Here is a 16,165-nt window from a genome sequence, read left to right on the forward strand (position 1 = left end):
AGAGTGCTTGTCCATACAAAAGCAGTAAGCAAGTACAATATCAGATAAAATCAAAGTTTTAGGAGTAATTTAGCAAGAGATGTATAAGACCTCTCTTGAAAAATTATAAAATTATTTAGGGCACACAATAGAAAATATTGCTCAAAAATCACAAAGAGCATCAACCATGTAAGAGGAAACTTCCCTATAAATATAAGATAATTAATTTTTTTCCACATTGAAGGATACTTTATAGAAGTGTCCAGAGTACACACAACCAACAGGATTATATACCGAGTGCCTACAAATCTGTAATGGAGGCTCAGCCAAGCACTGGGGAATGGACCAAATATACTCACACACATATCATAGAAGAACAAAAATAAAATTGCCTGCGATGTTTTGTACTGATAGTAATCAGAGAAATGGGACTCAAATTGACAATAAGAGCCAATTTTACACTCGTTCAGGTAGAAAGAAGTGATGAAATCCAACCATACCAGTCCTGGAGACCACACAGCCTGCTGAGTGCCTTCTTGACGGGGGTAACACTGTCTGAGTGGGGACCGCTGCTTCTCATATGTGGTGGAACTTCCTTATGCTCTTCATGGTGTTGAACACATGTTTTCTGAAAATGTATCGTTTACTTTGATGATATCCAGATTTGTCAAATTTCATTGTATTACTCATTTTTCATTGATCGGAATTTTAAAAATCCTAGATAATACCCTTAATAAAGATATGTGATTTGGGACCGGTGCTGTGGCATGGCGGGTAAAGCCGCCGTCTGCAGTGCCAGCATCCCATATGGGCGCTGGTGCAAGTCCCGGCTGCTCCACTTCAGATCCAGCTCTCTGCTGTGACCTGGGAAAGCAGTAGAAGATGGTCCAAGTCCTTGGGGCCCTGCACCCTCGTGAGAGGCCTAGAAGAAGCTCCTGGCTCCTGGCTTTGGATCGGCACAGCTCCGACCCTTTCGGCTAACTGGGGAGTGGACCAGTGGGTGGAAGATCTCTCTCTCTCTCTGCCTCTCCTTCTCTGTCTCTGTGTAACTCTGACTTTTTTTTTGTTGTTGTTGCTCTGTTTGTTCTACATAAGACCACTGGTTGAACTCTGCAATCAATGCACAATCATTCTTAGGCATTTAAAATTAACAGAAAAGTGATCTCTGTTAAACATAGGAGTGGGAATAAGAGAGGGAGGAGATATATAGGTTAGCACATGCTCACTCGGACTTACCTCCAATGGTGGAACTAGAAATGTGCCAGGGGATTTCAACTCAATCTTACCAAGGAGGCAGGTACCAATGCCAGCACACTTGGTAAAGTGATAAGTATAAATACACAACCGATCAAAAAGATAGGGTATGTGTCGATGAGATTTCACAAATAAGACCAGTGTAAGCAACTAATGAAGGATAGAACTAAAAGGGAGAGAATGATCCTGCAGGGAAAACAGGACACACAGCAGACTCATAGAATGGCAGCACTCCTGCTTCAGAATCAACCCTTGGGACATTCGGATCTGCTTAAAAGGTCCATGAGAGTCTCACAGGCATGGAAAGCCATGACATGGTGGCAAAAAACAATCTAAATGAAAGATCCTGGTGAACAAGACCCCAGCAGAAGGAACAGGCCATCAAGGAGAGAGGCGCCTTTCTCTGAAGGGAGGAAGGAACCTCCACTGTGATATGGCCTTGACTAAACAAGTTCAGAGTCGGTGAACTCAAGGGGCTTCCATAGCCTAGACAGCTCATAGCAAGAGTCTCGGGTGATTGCTGATGTCATAAATAAGAGTGCCAATTGTTAAATCAACAACGGGAGTCATTGGGTACATGCTCCCCACGTAGGATCTCTGTCCTTAATGTGTTTTACTATGAAACTTAAAAACAACACTACTAGTCGAACAATACCCTTTACCTTGTGCGGTTGTGTGAGTACAGGCTTGTTGAAATCCTTGCTTAGTATATACTAAGTTGATCTTCAGTATATGAAGGTAATTGAAAATGAAACTCGATGAAGGACGAGATGAGAGACGGAGTGGGAGAGGGGAGGGCCACGGGAGGGAGGGAGGTTGCGGGGTGGGGGGAGCCACAACAATACAAAAGTTGCACTTTGTAAATTCACATTTATTAAATAAAAAAAAAACTATAAAAATTAAATACATAAATCTTTAAAAAAAGATATGTGATTTGCAAATATTTATTTGAGTTCATTATTTTATCATATTAAACATGTTTCAAAGATAAGATGTTCTTAATTTTAATAAATACAATCTCTTGTTATTTCACTTTTGGATTGTCCTGTGGTACTAAATGTAAGAAATCTGCCTAACTCCAGGTCATAAACGTGTTTTCCTACATTTCCAAATAGTTTCATAACTAGGTTTTGTATTTATTTCTTTGATACATTTTAATTCATTTTTATGTGTGGTTCGAGGTATGAATAAATTTGAATTTTTACAAATGATATCCGATTGTTCTAGTACTGATTGTTGAAAAGATTATCTTTGTTTTCTACTGAACACTTCTGTGCCCCTGCAGAGAATCAATTAATTCTGTAAGTGTGGATCTGTTTATGAATTCTGCTTCCCTTGGACTGCGTGGGTATGCTGATGTCAAGTCCGCACCATCTTAATTAACACAGTTTGTAAGTTATCTGACAGCAGGGAATTTGAGGCTGTTTTCAGCTTTGTTCTTTTCAAAGTTGTTCAAGTTATTCTAGGTTCTTTGTAGTTGTATGTAAAATTTTAGGATATGCTTTTCAGTTTATACAAGAACAAACCTTACTGGGGTTTTGATTTGATGGAGTTGAATGTATAGATCATTTGAGGCATAAATGAACTCTTACATTAAGTCTTCCTATTAATCCTCCATGCAATTAGGCCTTTTGTAATTTCCTCAGAAATGCTTTTTGTGATTTTGTTGGAGTTCTTGAACTTCATTTTTTAAGAGAAGTTTTAGGTTCACTGCAAATTGAGAAAAAGATACAAGAAAAATATTTTTTTTTTCCTTATAGACATGCCTAAGCTTGCGGCTTGTCAGATTTGGCTGGTGGGCTGTAGATTCAGGCTCCTGTACTAAATAATTAGTTATCTTTTAGAGTAATTAAAAATTAGAAAAATAAAATTTTATTTTACATTCATTCATTTAATTTCTAAATCGTCCATTTTTTGTAGATTTCAATTTGTGACCTACACCACACTCCTTTGGTCTGAAATATTTTCTTAAATATTTCTTGTAGTGGGCAGTAAATCTCTTCAAGCCTTTGTCTTACTTTTTTTGGTTATTTGTTTGAAGGGTATTTTCACTGGTTAAAGATTTAACCAACTCAAATTATTCTTTAAATTCACTTCTCTAGATTTTTCAAAATGTATTTCCTTGTGAGACAGAGACAGAAAGACATTGCTCCATTCACTCCTTCACTCCTCAGATGTCTGTACTGACCGGCCCTGGCCCGTGTAGGAGTCAGGGGCTAGGAACTCCATCCTGGTCTCCCATGTGGGCGGGGAGACCTGACTCCTGGAGCTACCACTGCCGCCTCCTGGATGTGGGATAGCAGGAAGCTGAGTGGGCAGAGGATCTGGGCTCCTGGCCCTTCTGTATGGGACACTGGCGTCCCATGTGGCGACTTCATGCAGTGCCAGAACACTCAGCTGCCATGAGCATCTCTCGTCTTTTCTGCTATGTTGTTGATTTATAGGATTCCCAATATTTTGTGTTCATGCCATCTTTCTGCAGAAATTAAAGTTATGGCCATCTATGTTTTCTGCTGACCTATTGATTAATTTTAAATTATCTGTTAGAAAAATCCAATGTCTGAGTTATATCTGAGTCTGGTTTTGGTACTCGCCCTGTCTCTCCAGCATGTGCATTTTCTTGTTGATATGTATGTCTCCTGCCTCCTGCATTTTTGGAGGCCTGGTGTGTTGTGTAGGATGGTAACAGCTGACACTGTGCGGCATCAGGAGAGCTCACTCTGGTTAGAGTTGGGTCGTCTCTGGGTACCTCCCAGAGATGCTTGGGGTTCCACAGCTCTCCTATCTGTTCCGCTGCTACCTGATGGTGGTCAGGGTCACCGTGAAACTGGAAGGAAGTGAACTGTGCTCTCAGGAGTGTGACCTTTGCAACAATTACTGGCCCGCCTCCAGGTGTCATTCCAAGTGCCAAGAATGAAGGGTCTTCAAGAACTTCATGGGAAATGTGTGGGATTTTTTTTTTTTTTTTTTTGCCCTAAAAGCAAACTTAACATTTAATTGCATTTCCCTAGAACTTTTCAGAGACTGAATTTGTTTATACTGTTTTTCTCCGTTCTCCTCCTCCAGCTGCAGTAATTTTCCACTGTCTTCTCACACTACAAGATAATTTGTTGAGATTCCCTACCTGGCTTAATTATTTTGCTTTATCTTTTAAATTTTTACTCAATTCTGGTCATACTAATTGACCAGGACCAGAAGACTTCTTTTTATTTTTTTTTAATTTTAAACATTGCTGCTAATATTTTCCCACTAAGAATTTGTGATTGTAAATTTTTAAAAAATTTACTCATGTTCAAATCATGCAATTTCTACTCCTGTTTTGCAAAAAAAATTTTTAAAGAAGTTGCATATTATTGTATGAGTGCTTTTCTCTGCATCAATTAGGTAATTTTTGGATATATAAATGTTGACTTGTAAACTGTGAGTGTGACAGTTAAATGTTTAGACTTCCTAATGTTCAACACTAATGACATCTTTGGATTCCTTATCTCTGATGAATTCAGTTGCTGTCGCTCCCCCTCTTCGTGGAGGAACGACACAGGACCCTGCGCTGTTCTTTCGTCTGCTCGGCCCTCCCCGGGTTTGCTGCTGGTTCTTCCCGGGTTGGCTACTATCCCTTCCACCTCCGTGGAAGGGCAGTTCCCCCTGGCCGCATTCCCCACTTCCGCAGGGGAGCGGCACACCGCCGGCCGGCTCTCTGGGGGGCTGCACGGGTTCCCTTAGATGTTCCCCATAGATGTTCCTGGTGCATGCCGTCTCTCTCCTCCTTTATAGTCCTCCTCCGCCAATCCCAACTCGGCTGAGTACGCTGCTCTCCAATCAGGAGCAAGTCCTACAGTTAATTGGTTGAACTGGAGGCAGCTGTGCGGAAGCTGTTTACTTCTCTCCCAGCGCCATACTGTGGGAGAGCAGATGCATAGAATAAGTCCTAATTCGAGTAACTTAGTCTAGTCCGGATTGCTCCCCACAGATCCCCCTTTCTTTTTATTTTTTAGCGTTGATACGCGCCTGTCTTCGGTGTCCCGTGGCACACACTCTGCTCTACTTGCTAGAGTTGCCACAGGCTCTTACAAGTCCTATCAATCAGGAAAACCGAATCCGGGTCCTCTCTTCGCCATTGTGAGGAGGTTTTTAGGCGCTGATGCGTGCCTGTGTTTGGTGCCCTGCAGCGCATGCTCTGCTCTGCCCGCAGGGGCTTACAAAACCTATCAGGCAAACCGAATCCAAGCCTTCTCATTGCCTTATTGTGGGGGAGACTTATTAGTGTTGGTTCGTGCCTATCTTCGGTGACCTGCAGCTCATACTCTGGTCGAGCTTTGCTGGCGCTTACCGCCTTAAATCAGGCAGACCGAATCCAAGCCTCCTAATTGTTGCATTGTGGGGAAGCTTTACTGATGTTAATTCGTGCCTGTCTTCGGTGACCTGCGGCTAGCCGCCCAGGTGCTCATAGCCTCACTAATCGGGCAGACCGAATTCAAGCCTTCTAATTGGCATGTTGAGGGGAGGCCTTATTTTTCTCTATTTCTCTATCTCCGGGCATTTCTATTTCTCTCATTTTACTTCTGTCTGCCAACATTCCTATTTCTCTTTTACTTCTAAACTTCTGTTTCTCTTATCCCCGCAGCTTTCCGGCACCTCGCCCCGCCGGCGGGTTCCCGGCTCTGCGCCGCTTCAGCCCGCACGCCTCTCTCATCTGCGCAGCTTCCCGGCTTTGCGCGCTCCGCGGTCTTCACGCTTAACCCTTTCGCGTCTGAACCACAGCCTACGCCAGCGTTCCCTATCTATTCACGCCCCGTGCTCTCTCTGCACGCGGCGGCTTCCGCGAGTAACACAGCGTAGCTTGCGTCTCCGCCACTAGGATTCAATCTAAGTTCCCCGGGCTAGCCTGGCGAATTCAACCCAGCGTACGTCTCCGCCCCACGATTTGGCTTCCCGTCCTTTGCTCCCCGGGCTAATCAGACGGATCCCAATCTGGCTTACGTCTCAGCTTCTGGTTTTAACTTTTCGCCCCCTATTCCCGGGCTAACTTGAGAATCCCAAAGTGGCTTTCGTTTCCGCCTCGGCCTGCCCCCCGCGGCTTCAATTTCCCTAACATTTTTCTCTACCCGGTATGTTTCCCCAAGCTTTCCTCCAACGATATTCCTCCCTCATTTCTCCTGGCCTCTCCCCACAGTCCGCGTCCGAGTCTGTTTGTTCTAGCTTTCACTTTCGCTTTCGACCTTAGAGATTTCTCCCAGCTTCCCCCCGTAGTCCGTATCCGAGTCTATGCCTAGGCTTTCAATAGCTTCTTCCGGCTCCTTTTTCGTCCGGCTTTTCCCTAGGCTGTTTCGAGTCTATGCCTAGGCTTTCAATAGCTTCTTCCGGCACCCTTTTCGTCCGGCTTTTCCCTAGGCTGTTTGCTAGTCTCTCTCTCTCTGGTATTTTCCTGCTTCTTCCCGTTTCTTCCCTCCTAAGTTTGCTATCCGTCCTAGGTTTCCTATCCGAGCTAGGTTTCCTATCCGAGTCACGGCACCATTATGTCGCTCCCCCTCTTCGTGGAGGAACGACACAGGACCCTGCGCTGTTCTTTTGTCTGCTCGGCCCTCCCTGGGTTTGCTGCTGGTTCTTCCCGGGTTGGCTACTATCCCTTCCACCTCCGTGGAAGGGCAGTTCCCCCTGGCCGCATTCCCCACTTCCGCAGGGGAGCGGCACACCGCCGGCCGGCTCTCTGGGGGGCTGCACGGGTTCCCTTAGATGTTCCCCATAGATGTTCCTGGTGCATGCCGTCTCTCTCCTCCTTTATAGTCCTCCTCCGCCAATCCCAACTCGGCTGAGTACGCTGCTCTCCAATCAGGAGCAAGTCCTACAGTTAATTGGTTGAACTGGAGGCAGCTGTGCGGAAGCTGTTTACTTCTCTCCCAGCGCCATACTGTGGGAGAGCAGATGCATAGAATAAGTCCTAATTCGAGTAACTTAGTCTAGTCCGGATTGCTCCCCACAAGTTGCTAATAATATTTTTGAGAAACCTGTATTTGTGTTATTGAAGAGTTAGTCCCTGAACTTTCTTAAAGCACCCTCTCCTATTTTTATGGTTTTCTTATCACTGTTGCACAAAATTTTTGAGGAAGTGGGTAATCAGCCCTTTCTCTGTCACTGAAATAATTTAAGTAAAAATAAAATGTTTTTCAAACCCTAGTAAAATTCTCATAAAATTAGCTTAGCTAGGTGTTGTCATTACTGAAAGTTATTTTTTTTAAAGATTATTCATTTATTTGAAAGGCAGAGAGGTCCTGGGCCATCCTCCACTGCCTTCTCAGGCCACAGCAGAGAGCTGGATTGGAAGTGGAGCAGCCGGGACCAGAACCCAGCACCCATATGGGATGCCGGCACTGCAGGTGGAGGATTAACCCACTGTGCCACCCCGCCAGCCCTTACTGAGATTGAGATCTACATGATAAGTATCTTGAGTTGTGATGGATCTAACTTGATTATTGCCTAGTTCATGACCGTTTTTGTAATTGTTGCTCACATGCTGAACTGAAAACTGTATACATTCATTTTGGATCTATCATTTTTTTTTGGGACAGGCAGATTTAGACAGAGAGAGAGAGAGAGAGAGAGAGAAGCAGAGAGAAAGATCTTCCTTTCCGTTGGTTCACCCCTCAAATAGCTGCTACGGCAGGCGTGCTGTGCCGATCCAAAGCCAGGAGCCAGGTGCTTCCTCCTGGTCTCCCATGCGGGTGCAGGGCCCAAGCACTTGGGCCATCCTCCACTGCACTCCCGGGCCACGGCAGAGAGCTGGACTGGAAGAGGAGCAACCGGGACAGAATCCAGTGCCCTGACCGGGACTAGAACCTGGGGTGCTGGCGCCGCAGGTGGAGGATTAGCCAAGTGAGCCACAGCGCTGGCCTTGGATCTATCTTTCTATATACTATCTACACAAATGTACATGTTTTGTATATATATGTATTTTTTATACTTTCATGTGTCAATTATATCAAACTTATTAATTATATTTATTCACTTTTTTTCTGGTATTAGACCTGCTTTATTTCTCAAAATTTTAGTGAGATATTTGTTGATTTCCTATTATGGTTATGGTTTAGGTAATTTGTTTCTGTAGTATGCATTGCACATAGGTTGCTCAGTCCCCTGGAAATTATCATTCTATGAGTGTGTTTAGGATTTTTGCTGAATTCGTCTATTAGTTCTATCAGGGTTTTTTTGGTTGTTGTTGACTATTTAGGGTTTCTATTTGAAAGATTGTATCACCTGCAAACAATAATCTTTTTTCTTTTTCCCCTCTGATTCAGATGTACTTTATTCTTCTTTCCTTATTACGCTGGCTAGCATTTCCAATAATACTTTGAATAGAAGTAGCAAAAGTAGGCATTCCTGTCTCTGATCTTAGAGGAAAATGAGTATGTTTGTGTTGTTTTTCAGATATGAATTTTATCATGTTGTTGAGGTAGTTTCCTTTTATTCTTAGTTTTTTGAAATTTTCTGTTCTGAAGTGTTGAATTTTGTAAAATTCTTTCTCTGCATCAATTGAAATGATCATGTGTTTCCCACTGTATTTCATTAGAATGGTTTATTACTGGTTGATTTTCATATGTGAACAATCCTTGTTTTTTTAGGAATAAATCTCACTTGGTTAAGGCGTATAATCCTTCTTAGTACTTCATTGATGTTGGTTGGTAAGCATTTTGCTGAGGATTTTGCACCAGTGTGTATAATGTTTGTAATTTCCTTTCCTCTTATGTTCTTGGCTAGCTTCAGTGCCAGGGTAATGCAATCCTTATAAAATGAGATCGTGTTCACTGCTTCTGTCATGTATCACAAACGGTGTTACTAGTTCTTTCATGGTTGGTAGAATTCATTGACGAAGCTATAATATCCACGAGTTTTCTGTGTCATATTTTCTTCTTCTTTTTTAATTACTGAAACAATCTATTCACTAACTACAGGTCCATTCACATTTTCTATTTCATTCTTGGTAAGTTTTGTATTTCCAGAACTTTGTGCAGCTCCTCTAAGATAGCTCAAAGTTGCTCCTAGTAATGTTTTATGATCCTGTTCTTATTTCAGTAGAATTAATAGTGAAATCTATTTTTGATTTCAGTTTTGATTTTATTTATTTGGGTCTTCTCTCTTTTAGTCCATATAGCTTCATTGGACAGAGTTTTGGATTCATGGATTTTGTGTTATTTTTCTGTTCTTTATTTTATTTAACTCTGCAATAATATTTATAGCTTCCTTCTTTCTGCTGGCATTGGGTTTAGTTTGTTCTTTTATTTTTTAAAAAGATTATTTATTTACTTGAAAGAGAGAGTGACCATAAGAAAGGAAGAGACAGGGAGGAGATCTTCTATCTGCCGGTTGACTCTCCAAATGACCACAACAGCTGGGCTCAGCCAGGCCAAAGCCAGGAGCCAGGAACTCTGTCCTGGTTTCCCACATGGGTGACAGAAACCCAGGTATCTGAGATCATCGTCCTCTGCCTCCCAGGCACATTAGCAGGAAGCTAGATCAGAAGCCTGAAGTAACTGGGACTCGAACCAAGCACTCTGTGTATGCGCTGCCGAAGCGAGCACAAACCAAGCACTCTGATAATGAAATGCTAATGTTCAACTAGCAGTTTAACCAAATGTGCCACAACACTTACTTGCATCCTTTGTTTCTTACTACTTTATTTTGTTATGTAACTTAATGATCTTCCTTATTTTTTAATGTAAATATCTATAGCTATAAACTGCCCCCTTAACAATGCTATCACCATGCTCCATAAATCTTGTTATGTTGTGTATTTTGCACCTTGCTCTCTAAGTATTTTATAATTTTCATTTTGATTTCTTTAGTTATTCATTGGTTAAGAATGTGTTGTAAATTTTTCAGTTTGTCTTCTGTGCTCATTTTTCACTTCATCCTACATGATAGAAGACACTTTCTATGGTACCCATGTTTTGAAAACTATTTAGACTTCTAAGTGTGACCTAAGATGTGATCCATGTTAATACATGTCCCAAGTGCACTTGAAAAGAGTGTGTTCTATGGTGTGGGGTAATGTGTCCTGTATATATCTTTTAGATCTACTTGGTTCATTTTGCTGCTGAAGTCGTCTGATTACTTACTTATCTCCTATCTGATTGTTCTAACCATTTTTGAGTGGAGTATTGAAGTCTTCAGCTATTAATCAATAATTTTTAGATTTTGCTTCAATTTTATCAGTTTTTCCTTCATATATTTTGATGGTCAGTTGTTAGGCTTGTGCATGTTTACAACTGCTCAAAGAGTGCGTCAGATTTGCGGGAAAAATGAATTAAAAGATAAAGCACTTTTGTTGCAAAATTATCTTTGAGGGATGGGCATTGTGGGGCAGTGTAGCTGTGTCTGGGGATGCCTGGGACCTATTCCATCTCTGCTTTTGATCCAAATTCCTGACATCTCTTTCCTCTGAGTAGCCCAGTGTCTACAATCAATAGATATTTACATCCTTTAATCCAACAAGCCCTGGGTACCACTCAGGAAGCTACATAACACTCCTCTATTATTGCTATTAATCATCTTTGCCCTTGGAGAATATTAACTCAAACATTTTAAATTAAAGATAAAGTCATTCTCAAGTTAGCTCGTTGGAAGCCAGCCCTGCTCTGATGGTTTCCAAACAGTGTGGTTCCCAGCGGATGCTTTAATTAACGCCCCATTGTCATGGATAAGTGCATCGGTTAGAAAGAGCACTGAGATTGAGGGATTTGCACCTTTGGGAAGGTTGATGGGCCATGGGATCCCACCAGTCTCAAAGTACAATGAAGAACAAGGGGGCCAATGTCTCAGTCTTACCTGTTGGTCTGTTTTTCCCATAATGAACTTTGGTTGGTCCCAGGCAACTAGATGATTCCCACTGGTGGAATGAAACTTTCGTAGCCTGCTATGAATTACCTTAAGAAAAGCCTGGGGAAGATAACTGGTAATTTTAATCAGTCTCCTTGGGCCCTATTATAAAGTGAATTTAGTAACGAACAAAATTAGAAAGAATCTTAAGAAACCCCTGGGTAGATTAGCACAGCGCAGCTCAAGCTTGAAATAGTTTCAAGTGGCACAGTAAATATTCACAAAAATAGAGCCAGAGACAAGTATGATTTCCTTTTCAGCTTTCATGCTTGTCTTAACACACATACAACTACATCACTCATAAGAATCTCTTGGGTAGATGTCGACATCATTAGATGAATTCCCCAACAGTGCGCATCATAAAAGTAACTTTAATTTACCTACAAACGCAATTTCTGATTCTTTCCATAGAGAATTACATCTTCCCTTAATCACATCTCTCTTTTTGAAAAAAAAAAAAAAAAGTTTGCAAGAGTAAATTTTAGCTCCTGGTTCACACCATTTTACAATTCTCAATCCCTGGAAGTTGATTTAGAATTGATCTATGTTTAGTGCTCCTCCAGGGGAATGTTGTATTATTCATGAAGCGTAATAGACAGCCTAGAGTAAGTGGGGAAAGTAAAATCTCCTTTCCTGGAACTCTATCCCCACTAACTTCAATTTTTCTTGCTGCTTTCCTTCACTCAGTTAAAATACTCCTACAATTTGTTTTCCATTCAGATCACATTAGGTGTGTGGTTATAAGACATACATGGTGCCTGTCAGCTATGGTCTGATTGCTTCGACTTAATAGATATGTTTTGAATTACTGAGGTACTGTGGGGTACAATTCAGTATTCTCAGACAGTGATTTTAATCAGAGCATCAATACAGCAATATGGATTAATTTTGCCAATAGTGCTCCCTGGACTTGACATCCATTAAATATCAATATCAATGCATGCAATCTGTACTATCAGTGGAGTGTACACAGGATTTGAGGAGTGGCTATGGAAAATATTTTTGTCCAAGTCTTACCACAGACATCTATTATATACTCATGTATTTTTAAAAGAAAAGCTTTCTTCCAGTCATGTTAGAGCTAACTCTGGGGAGATAATTACTGGGAGGTATCCCTTGACTGTTACCAATGCAAGTGGCAAAAAAAAAAAAAAAAAAAGCAGACAGCCAAAGAACAAGAATGGCTAGTCTCTGCCATCTATTGAAACAGTGCAACACAACATTTGCTTATATCTTCAGAATCATTGCAAAGGAAAACAAGGTGCTCTCCTTACGTTAACTATTGGCCAACAATAAAACTTGATAAATGTTTGGATTGAGGCTAATTTAGACATTAAATAATTAAGCTATAATTAAAATCCTTTCATTTACTTTCCCCAGAATCTCCTACCACATAGCAATGAGGAGGGGTCTTAGCTGTGAGAGGTGATGATTTAAAGAGTAAAAGCATTTCCTAAGGTGAGCAGATTCTTCTTTTTTTTTTGAAAGTCAAAGCTACAGAGGGAGAGAGAGAGATCTTCCAGCTCCTGGTTTACTTCCCAGATGGCCAGGGGTAGGCCAGGCCAAAGCCAGGAGACAGGAGCTTCATCTGGTCTCCCACACGGGTAGCAAGGGCCCAATCACATGGGGATCTTCTGCTGTTTTTCTCAGGCCATTAGTGGGGAGCCTTGTCTGAAGTGGAGCAGCTGGGACACAACTGGTGCCCATGTAGGATGCCAGTGCTGCAGGCTGCAGCTTTACCCATTGCATCATAATGTTGGTGTCAAGTGGATATTTTTATAATTATTCATTAGGAAAGAGAATTTCAGTTTTGTTAATAGATTATCAAATGATTGTTGGGCAGAACTTAATAAAGAAATGTGGCAAGCATACATTGTGGAATACTACCCAGCCATTAAAAAAATGAAATCCTGTCTTTTGCAACAAAATGAATGCAATTAGAAACCATTCTGCTTAGTGAAATAAACCAGTCTGCAACAGACAAATATCATATGTTACCCCTGATTTATGGTAACTAATATGCAGAATACAAAAAAGTTCATGTATGTGAGTGAAATTGGCATTTTGAGATTGGGTTGTTGTTTACAGTCCTTGTCTATACTCCTGAGAAATAGTGAGTTTTCTGTTTACTGCATGTTGAATTCCTCATTTAGTGGAGGGTTAAGCTTGTGATTATAAAATAGACAGAAAATACCTCATTGTAAAAATTAAAAGAAAAAAAAAAAAGAAAGGGAAGGAAGAGGGAGGGCAGGAGTGTGGGCAGGAAGGAGGGTAGGATGGGAAGTACCACTGTGCTCCTACATCTCTGTATATGAAATACATGACATTTGCTCAAGTTACATAAATAAAAAATTAAAAACAAACAAAAAGGAGTTTCATTATAATTCTCTTGTATAGCATTCAAGTTTATGCATGATGCATCAGAAGGCTGGAAACCACGCTCCACCTAAAGACAAGAAGGTGAGGGCCAGGAAGGAGAAAGACAACTGAGGTTTAAATTTTAGGTGCTCTCTCTCAGTGTCTAATGTGTTCAGGTAGGAAAGACCTTGTGTTTTTATGATGCCATGAATGTTTGTTAAAAAATTTAAGCTGACAAATAATTTAGAATTAATCCTGTTTCCATGCTTCATAAATTCATAAGCAGGCAGCTTACCCTGGAGAAACTTCTTGGACATAGAAGCCCATTTTTTTGAAGCCAGTTCATTTCATTTTCAAAATGTTCTCCTTAAAAAGCTTTTCCTTCTTTGTGCTGAGCAGAAAGTTGCTTTCCTGTGACTTCCTCTCACTTTCTAAAGCTCTATCCTTTGTGCTCTTGGAGTAAATCAAAGCTCTTGCTTAAGCCCTTACCTGGATGATGGAAATGGCTCCAGCTTTCTTGTATAGACTTCAACTTCAGTGAAATCTTACTTGTCAGGGACAAGCTCAACAATACTGGCAATTATTTATTCTATTTTTTGGGCCTTTCAAATGTGCTGACACCAGAATTAGCTAATTCGGTTATCCGTGTTAGAAGTATATATTTAGTATATATTTGTTTGGCTACTCCTCCGTAGATAGGGACACCACCCACGACTGTGGAGTCGTTGATGGCCACGGCAGAAGCAGCTTCTCCTCCTAAGCAGCTTATAAGATATGGAAGAGAAAGATGCCATGGAATCATAAGTGGTATAGACAAAACTAGATGGAAAAAAATGAGTCATTTATGACATGTTTTCATTCAGTAGACACATAAAACAGAGCGAAGCAGTAAAGGAGAGGACGATCCTGTGATCCTGTGTCTCTGTGCAATCTAAACCATTTAAACTATGTAATTAGTTTGATTAAAGTACATTTATCTCATTATCTCCAGAGCTAAAATGTCATTTCTTTTGTAATTGTAATTGTAATTGTAATTGTAACTGTAATTGTAATTGTAATTCTTTTGTAATTCAGACCTGACATCTATGGAGAGACAATCACTTTAAATCCTGCCCGCCAGATGGCGCTAGCAGCGCGCTCTTCACGGCCGCCATGTAAACGCCTTGGCTCCTCTGCGGTGAAATAAACCCACGCGGTATTTCTTAACTAGTAAAATAGGAATGTAGTCATACGGTCATTTCTTTCCATACGCGGCATTCACTTGGCAGTCAGGAACTTGAAATGATTGCATTGTTTAAACTGAAAACATATGCAATTTGGTGAAAATTCGCTAAGTGTCCAAATCCTATTCTGGGTTATTAGCGTTACTATTGGAGTAAGCAATGTTGTCAGAGCAACCAATAATTACTAGCACACAGACCACCTACTTTTACGGCGCGGTAACCATGTGTGGAAATTGAAGAGACATTATTTAATTATATTTAAGCATCATTTCAAAAATTTAAAAAATTAAAAAAATGACATCTCCACCTGAAAAACAGTCCAGACCCTAATCATACGCTTAGGTTTGTATCTGAGGGAAATTTTTCTAAATTCATGAAATTTGTCACAAAGATTATTCTTGCATTATGTAATTTGTTCAGTCCTTTTCTCCGAGGAAAATAGAAAAATCTCCTAAAATAAAGTTAAAATTCTTAGGAAGTCTATCAAATAAATTTATAACTGCGTTGCTTATACTATAAGAAATTTATTTGTGAAATAAATTTATGTCCTTATTAGTCTCAAAGGATGCATTCTGATTAGGTTTGTTTGATTAGATAGTTCAATTGTGAAATTTAATTCTTGAGATTTGTAGGGAAAATCATTGAATGGTATAATCATATATTTATTTATTTATTTTATTTTATTTTTTTGACAGGCAGAGTGGATAGTGAGAGAGAGAGACAGAGAGAAAGGTCTTCCTTTGCTGTTGGTTCACCCTCCAATGGCCGCTGTGGCCAGTGCGCTGCGGCCGGTGTACCGCGCTGATTCGAAGGCAGGAGCCAGGTGCTTCTCCTGGTCTCCCATGGGGTGCAGGGCCCAAGCATTTGGGCCATCCTCCACTGCACTCCCTGGCCACAGCAGAGAGCTGGCCTGGAAGAGGGGCAACCGGGACAGAATCCGGCGCCCCTTCCGGGACTAGAACCCGGTGTGCCGGCGCCACAAGGTGGAGGATTAGCCTAGTGAGCCGTGGCGCCGCCCGAATGGTATAATCATATAAAGATACAGCAGACTAAAGAGAGAATGTATAGTAACCAATCTTTGCTACAAGTGTAGAAAGATGGAGTAAAAAAAAATAACTGCCTAAAACTAGAAATTCAGAATAATTCAGTATAGTGTTCACCTTTCAAATAAATAAATAGATCTTTTAAAAAGTGTAGGGATATATAAATAGAATATTTTTCCCTAATTTACAGTAGGTGGAGTATCAAGTAAATGTACAACTTGGGTATTTTATGTATTTATAATTTGCTATCAAATTTCTTTAACTCAAAATACTGATTGGTGGACTTTGGAGTTGAGGTGAGGTTAGGTACAATGATATCATGTGACAGAATTAAAATTCTGTCTGATTTTTTTCTTAATCAGCTTCTTCGGTGTTTATGGGTAAAATTATTTTAGTCTTTGGTACTCTTAACAAATACCTCTCACCCACAAACACCCA

The 16,165-nt window shown here is 40.8% G+C and overlaps 1 long non-coding RNA gene across 1 annotated transcript; it reads left to right on the plus strand.

Moving 5' to 3' along the window:
* The first annotated feature begins 1,511 nt into the window (after positions 1 to 1,511).
* LOC127491184 (uncharacterized) lies at positions 1,512 to 14,671 on the plus strand. Its single transcript, XR_007919782.2, has 4 exons — positions 1,512 to 1,971; positions 12,484 to 12,561; positions 13,501 to 13,563; positions 14,536 to 14,671. It is a non-coding gene; the product is annotated as an uncharacterized lncRNA (long non-coding RNA).
* Positions 14,672 to 16,165: the final 1,494 nt, after the last annotated feature.

This window comes from Oryctolagus cuniculus, chromosome 11 (genome assembly GCF_964237555.1).
Source record: "Oryctolagus cuniculus chromosome 11, mOryCun1.1, whole genome shotgun sequence".
In the NCBI taxonomy this organism is placed as follows: domain Eukaryota; kingdom Metazoa; phylum Chordata; class Mammalia; order Lagomorpha; family Leporidae; genus Oryctolagus; species Oryctolagus cuniculus.